General features: G+C 47.2%; 1 protein-coding gene across 2 annotated transcripts in view; it reads right to left on the bottom strand.

Annotated features, from left to right (window-relative positions):
• Window positions 1-14,870, bottom strand: part of LOC139268767 (retinoic acid receptor RXR-gamma-A-like) — a 514,553-nt gene that overhangs the window by 197,735 nt on the left and 301,948 nt on the right. The gene's annotated exons all lie outside the window — the stretch shown is intronic.

Here is a 14,870-nt window from a genome sequence, read left to right as displayed (position 1 = left end):
TTAAAGTGGGGGAGGGGTCTCGTCATCGAGAGATAGTGTCGCTATTACAGCTCCTTACAAGGAGGGATTTGTGTACCCAGATGCCTAATCATAGAACCATACAGCACAGAATGAGGCTGTTCAGCCCATCGTGCCTGTCCGGCTCCATGGTAGAACTATCCCAACAGTCCCACTGCCCTGCTCTTTCCCCATAGCCCTGAAAATGTTTTCCTTTTCAAATATTTGTTCAATTCCCTTTTGAAAGTTATTCTGCATCCACCACCCTTTCAGGCAGTGCATTCCCGATCATAACCACTCGCTGTGTAAAAAAACTCTCCTTATCGCCCCCTGGCTACATTGCTGTGTCTGGTTACCAACCCTCCTGCTAGTGCAAACACTTTCTCTCCGCGTACATTATCAAAACCCTTGATGATTTTGAACACCGCTATTAAATCTCCCCCCTCACCTTCTCTGCTCGAACGATAACCACCCCAGCTTCTCTAGTCTCTCCACGGAACTGAAGTCTCTTAAGAAAGAAAAACTAGGATTTATATAGCGCCTTTCACGACCACCGGACATCTCAAAGCATTTTACAGCCAGTTATGTACTTTTGGAGTGCAGTCACTGTTGTAAGGTGGGAGACGCGGTAGCCAATTTGCGCACAGCAAGCTCCCACAAACAGCATTGTGATAATGACCAGATAATCTGTTTTTTTGTTATGTTGATTGAGGGATAAATATTGGCCAGGACACCGGGGACAACTCCCCTGCTCTTCTTCAAAATAGTCATCATAGGCAATACCTTGAATCAAGGATGACTTGCTACCACGCTAAAAAGTTCACAGGTGTTTCAAAATAACGCCATGGGATCTTTTACTTCCACTTGAGAGAGGAGACGGAGCCTCAGTTTAATGTTTCATCTGAAAGACGGCACCTCCGACAGTGCAGCGCTCCCTCAGCACTGCACTGGAGTGTCAGCCTAGATTTATGTGCTCATATCCCTGGAGTGGGACTTGAACCCACAACCTTCTGACTCCGAGGCGAGAATGCTGCCCACTGAGCCACGGCTGACACTCTTAGGCAGGAATGTTGGCACAAGGCCCCTAATTTGGTTCTGTTTTTTTCCCCCAGGGGTCTCGTGATTCTCCCTCAACCTGTCGTGTGTTAAAAAAGATGGGATTGAGTTGATGCTTCCGGTGGTGGCAGAGATTTCTGGAGTCGCAGAAGATCTGTCTTGAATATACTCAAAAACTAAGCCTCCACAGCCCTCTGGGGTAGAGAATTCCAAAGATTCACCACCCTCTGAGTGAAAAAGTTTCTCCTCATCTCAGTCCTAAATGTCCGACCCCTGATTCTGAGACTGTAGCCCCTGGTTCTAGACTCCCCAGCCAGAGGAAACATGCTCCCTCACAGGGCACCATATCTCTGGGCCAATTGGAAAGCGAACAGATTTCATTGCACAATTTGATGATTCATGACTGTCAGTCAAACAGCCTTATTTTTAACCCAACCCCAACATTTTTATAATTAATAAACAGAAGTGTTGAAAGAAAAGAAATTCACATTATTTAATTGCTTTTTCTCATGGGGTTTTGCTCGTGGCAGTTTCCTGGATTCCTTTGTTGAAAGAATTCACAGCAACACATTGCTATTAAGAACCTGTTGGTTTATTAGCAAAGGTTTAACAATCACACTACACATTACCAGTTCATCCACCAGGCTCACAACCACCTGCCTCATCGTGAATCCCCCGAACCCACTGGCTGGGGTTTTATTGAGTCTTGTGAACATCACGTGACTGGCTAAGCCACTCACAACTCAACAGCTCTACAAACCTGAGCATACTCTCAGGTGCACACACTACACCTACACACTACAGGGAAATAAGCAGAAAACACATAATTTAGTACTCTCACCGCCCTTATTTCTGAGACCAAGATAACAAAAGTCATACGATGAGCTTTTTTCTGTCAGTTTCTCACTCTTTGTATACACAGAGTAATGCCTTGAAGTCATCATCATAGGCAGTCCCTCAGAATCAAGGAAGACTTGTTTTCACTGCTAAAGTGAGTCCTTTGGTGGCTGAACAGTCCAATACGAGAGCCACAGGTGGGACAGACATTCGTCGTGGGAAGGGGTGGGGGGGACTGATTTGCCGCTCGCTCCTTCCGCTGCCTGTGCCTGACCTCTTCACGCTCATGGCATTGAGATTCAAAGAGCTCAACGCCCTCCCGGATGCACTTTCTTCACCTCGGGCGGTCTTTGGCCAGGGACTCCCAGGTGTCAGTGGGGATGTCGCACTTCACCAGGGAGGCTTTGAGGGTGTCTTTCTAACGTTTCCGCTGTCCACCTTTGGCTCGTTTACCATGAAGGAGCTCACGTAGAGCAATTGCTTAGGGAGCCTCGTGTATGGCATACAAATTGTGTGGCCTGCCCAGTGAAGCTGACCGAGTGTGGTCAGTGCTTCAATGCTGGGGATGTTATTGGTACATGGGCATCACTAGATGATAAAAGACCGAGGTCCATTGAGTTGGTCTTCTACCATCCTGGTAGTCACATGATACAACAATAATGGAGTTATTGACCAATCACAGCAATCAAATCTCAATCACTGAGTCTGCAACAGACCCAGACATGAGGTGAGGAAACCCCCAGTGATGGAGAGCTTTGGGAACCTGTTCCTCCTCAGCATTTTCCACACATCATTTCTCAAATTACTCGTATGCCATATCGCAAATATTATTTTCTAAAAAAATAAACTTATCTAATTTGCCTTTGAATGAATCAATACTAACTGCTTCCACCGTCCCATAGATTGACCACTCACTCACTGGAATACTATTTCTGTGGCTTCGTTTTAAATGTAAACCCCGTCAAGTGCAGGCCGTGTACTCAAGCTCCACTGATCTGGACAAGGTGTCATGGTCGACATGGTCTCGTCCCTTTAGATTCCTAAAAACAGCAATCATTTCACCTCTCATCCTTCTCTTTTCCAGTGCGAACAGGCCCAACTTACATAAGAACATAAGAAATAGGAGCCTGCTCTGCCATTCAATAAGATCATGGCTGATCTGATCATGGACTCAGCTCCACTTCCCTGCCCGCTCCCTATAACCCTTTACTCCCTTATCGCTCAAAAATCTATCTATCTCCGCCTTAAATACATTCAATGACCCAACCTCCACAGCTCTCTGTGGCAGAGAATTCCACAGATTTACAACCCTCTGAGAGAAGAAATTCCTCCTCATCTCAGTTTTAAATGGGCGACCCCTTATTCTGAGATTATGTCCCCTAGTTTTAGTTTCCCCTATGAGTGGAAACATCCTTTCTCCATCCACCTTGTCGAGCCCCCTCATTATCTTACATGTTTCGATAAGATCACCTCTCATTCTTCTGAACTCCAATGAGTATAGGCCCAACCTATCTTCATAAGTCAACCCTCTCATCCCCCTCAACCTAGTGAACCTGCTCTGAACAGATTCCAATGCAAATATATCCTTTTTTAAATACAGAGACCAAAACTGTACGCAGTACTCTAGGTGTGGCCTCACCAATACCCTGTACAGTTATAGCAGGACTTCTCTGCTTTTATCCTCTATCCCACTTGCAATAAAGGCCAACATTCCATTTACCTTCCTGATTACTTGCTGTACCTGCATACTAACTTTTCGTGTTTCATGCACAAGGACCCCCAGGTCCCTCTGTACTGCAGCACTTTGCAATTTTTCTCCATTTAAATTATAATTTCCTTTTCTATTTTTTCTGCCAAAGTGGATAACCTCACATTTTCCCACATTATATTCCATCTGCCAAATTTTTGCCCACTCACTGAGCCTGTCTATATTCCTTTGCAGAGTTTTTGTGTCCTCACAATTTGCTTTCCCACCCATCTTTGTATCATCAGCAAACTTGGCTATATTACACTCAGTCCCTTTATCCAAGTCATTAATATAGATTGTAAATAGTTGGGGTCACAGCACTGATCCCTGCGGCACCCCACTAGTTACTGTTTGCCACCCGGAAAATAGCACATTTATCCCGACCCTCTGTTTTCTGTTAGTTAGCCATCTATCTATGCTAATATGTTACCCTCAACCATGTGAACTTTTATCTTGTGCAGTAACCTTTTATGTGGCACCTTATTGAATGCCTTCTGGAAATCCAAATACACCACATCCACTGGTTCCCCCTTATAAATTGGCCAAAAAAAGCAGCAAACCTGAGGACTAGGAGAAATTTAGAATTCAGCACAGGAGGACAAAGGGTTTAATTAAGAGGGGGAAAATAGAGTATGAGAGGAAGCTTGCTGCGAACATAAAAACTGACTGCAAAAGCTTCTATAGATATGTGAAGAGAAAAAGATTAATGAAGACAAACGTCCCTTGCAGTCAGATTCAGGTGAATTTATAATGGGGAACAAAGAAATGGCGGACCAGTTAAACAAATACTTTGGTTCTGTCTTCACGAAGGAAGACACAAATAACCTTCCGGAAATACTAAGGGACCGAGGGTCTAGTGAGAAGGAACTGAAGGAAATCCTTATTAGGTGGGAAATTGTGTTAGGGAAATTGTTGGGGTTGAAGGCCGATAAATCCCCGGGGCCTGATAGTCTGCATCCCAGAGTACTTAAGGAAGTAGCCCTAGAAATAGTGGATGCATTGGCGATTATTTTGCAACAGTCTATCGACCCTGGATCGGTTCCTATGGACTGGAGGGTAGCTAATGTAACACCACTTTAAGAAGAGAGGGAGAGAGAAGGCGGTAATTATAGACCGGTTAGCTTGACATCAGTAGTGGGGAAAATGTTGGAATCAATTATTAAAGATGAAATAGGAAATATTTGGAAAGCAGTGACAGGATCGGTCCAAGTCAGCATGGATTTATGAAAGAGAAATCATGCTTGACAAATCTTCTAGAATTTTTTGAGGATGTAACTGGTAGAGTGGACAAGGGAGAACCAGTGTATTTGGACTTTCAAAAGGCTTTTGACAAGTTCCCACACAAGCGATTGGTGTGCAAAATTAAAGCACATGGTACTGGGGGTAATGTACTGATGTGGATAAAGAACTGGTTGGCAGACAGGAAGCAGAGAGTCGGGATAAACGGGTCCTTTTCAGAATGGCAGGCAGTGACTAGTGGGGTGCCGCAGGGCTCAGTGCTGGGACCCCAGCTATTTACAATATACATTAATGATTTGGATGAGGGAATTAAGTGTAATATCTCCAAGTTTGCACATGACACTAAGCTGAGTGGTGGTGTGAGCTGTGAGGAGGATGCTTAGAGGCTGCAGGGTGACTTGGACAGGTTAGGTGAGTGGGCAAATGAGTGGCAGATGCAGTATAATGTAGATAAATGTGAGCTTATCCACTTTGGTGGCAAAAACACGAAGGCAGAATATTATCTGAATGGCGGCAGATTAGTCCAGACCTGGGTGTCATGGTATATCAGTCACTGAAAGTTGGCATGCAGGTATAGCAGGCGGTGAAGGCGGCAAATGGTATGTTGGCCTTCATAGTTAGGGGATTTGAGTATAGGAGCAGGGAGGTCTTACTGCAGTTGTACAGGGCCTTAGTGAGGCCTCACCTGAAGTATTGTGTTCAGTTTTGGTCTCCTAATCTGAGGAAGAACGTTCTTGCTATTGAGGGAGTGCAGCGAAGGTTCACCAGACTGATTCCCGGGATGGCAGGACTGGATCGACTGGGCCTGTATTCACTTGAGTTTAGAAGGATGAGAGGGGATCTCATAGAAACATATAAAATTCTGACAGGACTGGACAGGTTAGATGCAGGAAGAATGTTCCCGATGTTGGGAAAGTCCAGAACCAGGGAACATAGTCTAAGGATAAGGAGTAAGCCATTTAGGACTGAGATGAGGAGAAACTGCTTCACTCAGAGAGTTGTTAACCTGTGGAATTCCCTACCGCACAGAGTTGTTGATGCCAGTTCATTGGATATATTCAAGAGGGAGTTAGATATGGCCCTTACGGCTAAAGAGATTAAGGGGTATGGAGAGAAAGCAGGAAACGGGTACTGAGGTGAATGATCAGCCATGATCATACCGAATGATGGTGCAGGCTCGAAGGGCCGAATGGCCTACTCCTGCACCTATTTTCTATGTTTCTCTGTTTCTATCCACCCTGCTCATTACATCCTCAAAGAGCTCCAGCAAATTTGTCAAACGTGATTTCCCTTTCATAAAACCATGCTGACTCTGCTTGATTGAATTATGCTTTTCCAAATGTCCTGCTATTGCTTCTTTAATAATGGACGGCAGCATTTTCCCAGCGACAGATGTTAGGCTAACTGGTCTACAGTTCCCTGCTTTCTGTCTGCCTCCTTTTTAAAATAGGGACGTTACATTTGTGGTGTTCCAATCCGCTGGGACTGCTCCAGAATCCAGGGAATTTTGGTAGATTACAACCAATGTAATCATAATGTAACGGCCTATGTGCATGTTTGGTCTGAGAGAACTGTTCAGATAGAGCTGGTCCAAGCAGCTTCTCATACCTCAGCACAGCACGAAAGAGAGTTTTCCCCTCACTGAGCAAGTTCCTTTGAAGGAGTCACAAATCACTTGTAAGTAGGCAAACAGAATCAGATCATTCAGGCACCTCCAACCTATAAGACCAATTACTCTGGCCTGCCGTTTGCAAAACAAAGGTTATTCTTTACAAGCCCCGCTGATTAGGTGAATGACATCAGTCTGACAGGAATCCATGAAATAAATCATCTATTGTGCTTAAGATTCGGTTAGCAGCGATTAAAGAGGTCTCAAACTAGACAATGTGTCCACGTACCGACACACACAGAAACCCCTTCCACAACAGTTAACAGAAACCACTTTAAAACTGTCATTCATTTGTGAGGACTCCAGACAGATTTGTATGTTCTATTTCTCTCATTTCCCGTTGTCCGCCAGGAAAGGTTACCCGGCAGTTAAGAGAAGACATACTCAGGGGCAATTGTAGTGAAACCGTGCTCCCTCTGTGAGCCTCGCCCAATGTCCCGGGCCACTCGGAGGTCCCAGGAACTGGCCAGCCATGAAAATTCCTTCTGCTCATCATTCATCACCACACGCCCTCTGTCACCCCACCACTGGGAAACACAGCAGTCTGCATTTGGCAGCTTCCTATAAAGATTGGGAGAGTTCCTGGCATTGAGGTGGCGAAATTGCCCCTTTTTATAGCTCCGTTAGCGCCCCCCGGAGGCACAAGGCAGTTTTCAGTCGGGGGAGGGGGGGCGCTACCGGGAAATTGCCCCGTGAGGTTTGGGAGGCGATGACTTGGTAGCACCGTGCTGCGCCCCGCATTTAGTGACCCAGGCTGCCGCACAACTGGCGACCCCCTCACCGCACCGTGCCAACCCCTTTGCACCCGGCGTGGGTAATCACAAGGCTGGCACGAGTGGATACCAATGGCAGTGCCGCGGGTCGCAAGGCTGGCGCATATCTGCTCTCAGGGAGCTCTTTAATCAGGAGGGCGCCAACGCGTCGGGCCGCCATCTTTGTTTGTCGGCCGACTCTCAGGTTGGCTTGACCATGGCGGCCCTAGCGTGGTCCAGGACGCCATTGTGCAGCCCAGCACTCTTGTCTCGGGTGTCGGGCTGCTGGCCTGGTCTCACGCTGTCCTGATGGGCCACCAAGGGTCATGCAGAGTGCGCAGTGGCTCTCTCCTTTAATGGAAGAGGAGGGGCATTGTGGCGCACCGGCGTTACGCGGAGGATACGCGTAGCGCTGCACTGAGTGCTGCAGTACCGTCCCGGGATTGCCCCTATAGGAAGCGGAACGTCGGAGACAGCGCTTCCGTTCCTTTCAGGGGCGGTAGGCCCAAATTCGGCGTCGGGACTTGCGGGCTGGGCGATAAAAGTTTCGGCCTTGGAAGGCTACCGCCCCCAATCGGGGCGAGGGGCAATTTTGTCCCCCTAGTGTTAGCATTCTAACACTGAGATCCTACAGTTCAAGCCCCCCGTTAAAAGCTCAGGACATTGTCAATAGTCCTAAGATATGATCATGATCCCCGAGTGTTCCTCGGTGGTATCTGGGATTTCTGATAGCACAGCCACCTTAACAAAGTTATTCAGGTCAGGTATCTTGCTCACAATTTTTAACTAGTAACACAGAATTAAGCAGCTGAAGGGGGCCATATGCTATTGCTTCCCAAGTGGTTGTTTTTTGTGTGTTTGGTCAAAGAGTTTCTGCAATTCTATTTGACTGAGAGGAGATTTCATCGCATCTACAAAAGCACAAGTCAGGAGTGTGATGGAATGCTCTCATCTTGACAGCTTGCACAACACTCAAGAAGTTCAACAGCAATTACCCTACTGTGTGGCTCAGATTCATGAGCCATGTACAGTAGTCACCTCAAGTAGCTGGAGAAATACCACCAATGTTGTCTCTGCAAGATCCTACAAATCCTCTGGGAGGACAGACGCACCAACATTAGCATCCTCGACCAGGCCAACATCCCCAGCATTGAAATACTGACCACCACTCGATCAGCTCCGCTGGGCAGGCCACATTGTTCGCATGCCAGACACGAGGCTCCCAAAGCAAGCGCTCTACTCGGAACTCCTTCACGGCAAGCGAGCCAAAGATGGGCAGTGTAAATGTTACAAGGACACCCTCAAAGCCTCCCTGATAAAGTGCAACATCCCCACTGAAACCTGGGAGTCCCTGGCCAAAGACCACCCTAAGTGGAGGAAGTGTATCTGGGAGGGCGCTGAGCACCTTGAGTCTCATCGCCGAGAGCATGCAGAAAACAAGTGCAGGCAGCAGAAAGAACGTGCGGCAAACCAGTACCACCCAACCCTTCCCTCAATGACGATCTGTCCCATCTGTAACAGGGACTGTGGTTCTCGTATTGGACTGCTCAGCCACCTAAGAACTCACCTTAAGAGTGGAAGCAAGTCTTCCTCGATTCCGAGGGACTGCCTATGATGATGATGATCACATAGAACGTACAGTACAGGAACAGGCCATTCAGCCCAACAGGTCTATGCCAGCTCCACAAGAGCCTCCTCCCACCTTACTGCATCTCACCCCATCAACATATCCTTCGATTCCTTTCTCCCGCTCTATTTATCTAGCTTCCCCTTAAATGCATCTGTTCTATTCTCCCCAACCTCTTCCTGTGGTAGCCAGTTCCCCATTCTCACCACTCTTTGGGTCAAGAGGTTTCTCTTGAATTCCTTATTGGATTTATTAGTTTTACTTATTCTTTATTTATTTATCACAATCTTACCCTTCAGACCGTTGAACCTTAGGAGAATTTAGTGAGCATGAAGACTTGGCTGAGATTTGAAGTTTGATGTATATCCAAATTGGTTGGGGACTCAGAGACTGCATTAGGCCCTCCGAAGCTCCGGCTTGTCACAAACACTTCAATTATTCTGTCTGATACAAAACTAAGGTTGCCAACCCTCCAGGCTTGTCCTGGAGTCACCAGCAATTAAAGATTAACGGGTCAAAATTCCGTTTCCAACGCCACCCATTAGTGCCGGAGAGAGGGACGGCTAACGGGCGGCTAAATGCTTACCGTCAACGGGGAGAGGGTTCCTCGGCTCACGACAAATTTAATTGGCCTGTGGGGGCAGCGCCAAGAGTTACCATTGCGCACTGGCCGCCACCCATGTGGTGACGTCATCGAGCGTGCAACGCCCCCATGGCTGCGAAATTATCATCATCAAATGCAGTCCCTCGAAATCGAGGAAGACTTGCTTCCACTCTAAAAGGTGACGGAACAGTCCAATACGGGAATTACAGTCTCTGTCACAGGTGGGACAGACAGTTGTTGGAGGAAAGGGTGGATGGGGAACCTGGTTTGCCGCACGCTCCTTCCACTACCTGCGCTTGCTTTCTGCATGCTCTCAGCGACGAGACTCGATGTGCTCAGTGCTCTCCCGGATGCTCTTCCTCCACTAAGGATGGTATTTGGCCAGGGACTCCCAGGTGTCGGTGGGGATGTTGCATTTTATCAGGGAGGCTTTGAGGGTGTCCTTGAAACGTTTCCTCTGCCCACCTTGGGCTCGTTTGCCGTGTAGGAGTTTCGAGTAGAGCGCTTGCTTTGGGAATCTTGTGTCGGGCATGTGAACAATGTGGCCTGCCCAGCGGAGCTGGTCGAGTGTGGTCAGTGCTTTGACGCTGGGGATGTTGGCCTGATCGAGGACACTGACATTGGTGCGTCTATTCTCACAGGGGATTTGCAGGATCTTGCAGAGACATTGTTGGTGGTATTTCTCCAGCGATTTGAGGCGTCTGCTGTATATGCTCCCTGGTGGCCTTACCGGCAGGCGTTTGTGCAGCCTGGAATAGCTGTCGGTACATCGGAGATCCCAGGACAGCATTGTCCAGAGATCAAAGTAAGTTGTTAACTTGAATTTTTTCAGCATTTGTGTATTGATGCACTAGTGGGGCAGTGTGGGTGTGGGTCAGAGAAGTTTTCGGAAACTTAAAAAAAAATATGTTTCCAACCTGACCGCCGGGATATTCGGTGGGCCTCCTGAGATGCCGCTCCGTTGGCGCCCGAGGGTGAGTGTGCAATGCCACTTTTAGCGTTACCCTCACCCCTTTGGGCAGCAAAACTGAATTTGGCAGTTTGAGGCGGTGATTACCACCCGGCGGTAAAATCTCCACGTAGCCGGTGACACCGACTCAAAAGCGGCGATACCGAATTTCAACCCCGAACACCTCAACACAACTGCGATAAACACATTAGAGAAATAATTGGGGCACAAAACATTGACCACTTTCCTTTACCAGTTATAAAAATATTGGGGATGGGATAAAATGGCTGTTTGACCAGGAGGCCATGTGATCAGACCTCCAGGAATACATCCACCTACAGTTGGCAACCCTGTACTAAACTCCCAAGCTCTGTACGAGACTCCCAAAGTAAGCGCTCTACTCGGAACTCCTTCACGGCAAACAAGCCAAAGGTGGGCAGCGGAAATGTTACAAGGACACCCTCAAAATCTCCCTGATAAAATGCAACATCCCCACCGGCACCTGGGAATCCCTGGCCAAAGACCGCCCTAAGTGGAGGAAGTGCATCCGGGAGGGTGCTGAGCACCTCGAGTCTCATCGCCGCGAGCACGCAGAAACCAAGCGCAGGCAGCGGAAAGAGAGTGCGGTAAATTAGTCCCACCCACCCCCTCCCTCAACGACTATCTGTCGCACCTGTGACAGGGACTGTGGCTCTCGTATTGGATTGTTCAGCCACCTAAGAACTCACTTCAGGAGTGGAAGCAAGTCTTCCTCGATTCCGAGGGACTGCCAATGATGACGACAACGACGATGACTAAACATACCAATAAACTAATTAATGAGGTCAGTGCATCAGTGGAAATGTTCTTGAGGGTGTGGGGATGAGGGTGGGAGTGTTTACAGGATTGGCTGCCGTAACTTCGGCAGGAATCCCGGATAGATAGCTTCCGCCAACCTTACAGCGCCCGATGGGGAGAAACCCCGAGGTTCTTACATTCTCAGATTAATATAGGTGAGCGATTATTAAGAATGTGGGAGAGTTGGAAGGGCTAACTTTGACCAACAATGAGGGAGAGTTGGAAGGGCTCACTTTGACCAACAATGAGGGAGAGTTGGAAGGGCTCACTTTGACCAACAATGAGGGAGAGTTGGAAGGGCTCACTTTGACCAACAATGAGGGGGGGTTGGAAGGGCTCACTTTGACCAACAAAAAGGGAGAGTTGGAAGGGCTCACTTTGACCAACAATGAGGGGGGGTTGGAAGGGCTCACTTTGACCAACAATGAGGGAGAGTTGGAAGGGCTCACTTTGACCAACAATGGGGGAGTTAGAAGGGCTCACTTTGTCCAACAATGAGGGGGAGTTGGAAGGGCTCACTTTGACCAACAATGAGGGAGAGTTGGAAGGGCTCACTTTAACCAACAATGAGGGGGGGTTGGAAGGGCTCACTTTGACCAACAATGAGGGAGAGTTGGAAGGGCTCACTTTGACCAACAATGAGGGGGAGTTGGAAGGGCTCACCCAAGCAGCTAATATTAATGAGTATCAGCTGTACAGCCATGAAAGGACTCAAAGCCAAGCCTGATCCAATCCTCTCCTGACATTGATGCCCAGGTATCTCCCAGCTGGGTCACTGCATGGTGGTTGGAAGTACCTAACCCAGGAACCCATGAAATAAAGCATCTATGGTGCTATAAAGATTTGGTTAGCAGGGTTTAAAGAAGTCTCAAACTAGACAATGTGTCCAAATACTCACACACACAAAACAGAAACCCCTGCCACAAAACAGTGAACAGAAACTAGTTTAAAATTGTCATTAATTTGTGAGAACTGCAGACAGATTTGTTTGTTCACTTTCCCTACAGGTCTCAAGCTAAAAAGACAAATGAGAACTTTATAGAATCATAGCCATGGCATCCTTTACCCAAAAATCAAGGCAATTCAAAATGAATGATTATACATAGAAATTTCACAACTTAAAACAAGGTGGCTCTCCACTCCTGTCACGGCCCCATCAACATTTTCCTTATGATTCTATTTCTCTCATTGCCAGTTCCCGAACCTGTGACTCCCTGTCTGGTTTGTGTAACTCTGCTATAGACTGGGTAAACTGACTGACACACCAGGGCAATTCTGGGGTTCACAGTTTTTAATGAAGTTTTATCAGTGTTTTATTACAGTTTTTTGTTAATAAATCTCCAACAATAATTAAAATCTGAAGGAATGAGACTCCTCATTTGTAAAAGTTAATTTTCAGTGCCAGAGAGTAATTAAGACTTGTCAGGCTGATAAGATTTAGCTTAGACTGGAATGGATATGCCCAAATGGATACAGCCAGATCAGCCGTAATCTTGTTGAGTGGCAGAGCAGGCTCGAGGGGCTAGATGGCCTACTCCTGTTCCTAGTTCTTATGTTCTTATGTAAACCTTTCCTGACGAGTTTAGTGTGTATCTATCACGTAAGTACAGCGCGCTGTGCCATGTATTTCAATGGTGAGTCTATCGCCAGGATATGGGTGTGACACAGCTTCTGGAGGAGCGGGGAAACTCTGATTTCCGTGTGGTCATTAGAACTTGCTGTCCAATTTACACTTTAATAATGGTGAGCGCTGACTGTCTCACTGTTATTTCTACAGAAGAATCGGCCCATTGTATCACCCTGCCTCGTGTCTGGTTTTTGGACAAACAAATGGTGTCAGCCATGGCTCAGTTGGTAGCACTCTCGGCGCGGAGTCAGAAGGCTCTGGCTTCAAGTCCCACTCCTGAGAGTTCAGCACTGAGACTTCAGTGCAGTACAGATGGGCTGCTGCACAGTCGGTGGTGCTGTCGTTTGGATGAGATCTTCGTCCCTCTCAGATGGGTGTAAAAGATCCCATGAAATCAACCCATATCACTAAAGCAGATTATCTGGTCATTATCATATTGCTGCTTGTGGGAGCTTGCTGTATGCAAATTGGCTGCCGCATTTTCTACATTACGACAGTGACGACACCTTGAAAATACATTAAGACATTCTGACATTGTGGAAGGTGCTATATAAATGCAATTTATTTCTAACCCCAACTTCAGCTGCTTTATTAATGACCTTCCCTCCATAAGGTCAGAAGTGGGGATGTTTGCTGATGACTGCACAGTGTTCAGTTCCATTCGCAACTCCTCAGATAATGAAGCAGTCCATTCAGCAAGACCTGGATGACATTCAGACTTGGGTTGATAGGTGGCAAGTGACATTCTCACCACACAATTGCCAGGCAATGACTATCTCCAACAAGCGAGAGTGTAACCACCGGCCTTTGACTTTCAATAGCATTCCCATCGCCGAATCCTCCACCATCAACTTCCTGGGGGTCACCATTGACCAGAAACTTAACTGGACCAACCACATAAATACTGTGGCTACAAGAGCAGGTCAGAGGCTGGGTATTCTGCGGCAAGTGTCCCACCTCCTGACTCCCCAAAGCCTTTCCACCATCTACAAGGCACAAGTCAGGAGTGTGATGGAATACTCTCCACTTGCCTGGATGAGTACAACTCCAACAACACTCAAGAAGCTCGACACCATCCAGGACAAAGCAGTCTGCTTTATTAGCATTCCATCCGTCACCTTCAAAGTTCACTCCCTCCACCACCGGCGCACTGTGGCTGCAGTGTGTACCATCTACAAGATGCACTGCAGCAACTCGCCAAGGCTTCTTCGGCAGCACCTCCCAAACCCGCGACCTCTACCACCAAGAAGGACAAGGGCAGCAGGCGCATGGGAACACAATCACTTGCAAGTTCCCCTCTAAGTCACACACCATCCTGACTTGGAAATATATCACCGTTCCTTCATCGTCGCTGGGTCAAAATCCTATAACCCCCTCCTTAACAGTACTGTGGAAGCACCTTCACCACACGGACTGCAGCGGTTCAAGGCGGCGGCTCACCACCACTTTCTCCAGTGCAATTAGGGATAGTCAATAAATGCTGCCCTTGCCAGCGACACCCACATTCCATGAACGAATAAAAAAAAAACATTGAGCTAAATCATGCACAAAGCACACCACCTTGTCACTGGTGTGTGATCCCATCATGATGGAAATGGAACATGTCATTCCTGCCTCTTCTGCTTTCCCAAACAAATATCAGGTTTGTCAAAGATTTCTTCTCCTGCATACCGTTCCTTTAAACAGTAAGTGCACACGACATCACCATGGGAATTAGCTTCGAGGAGACACAAAGCTGAATGAGTTCACACACCATTGGAAATGGACAATTGATGAAGAACCTTAGCTATTATCTTCATTTCTACTGATATTACCTCACATTCCCACTCTTAAGGTCAGGAACATATCTCAGTGTTGTTTGAACAAAATGTTGGATTAGTCTATTAGAATTCTATACAATGGGTATTTCATAGTGAGGATTCATCAATA

Source organism: Pristiophorus japonicus, chromosome 8 (assembly GCF_044704955.1).
Source record: "Pristiophorus japonicus isolate sPriJap1 chromosome 8, sPriJap1.hap1, whole genome shotgun sequence".
NCBI lineage: Eukaryota > Metazoa > Chordata > Chondrichthyes > Pristiophoridae > Pristiophorus > Pristiophorus japonicus.
The sequence above is the reverse complement of the archived record's forward strand: the minus strand, read 5'-3'. Positions and strand labels throughout refer to the sequence as shown.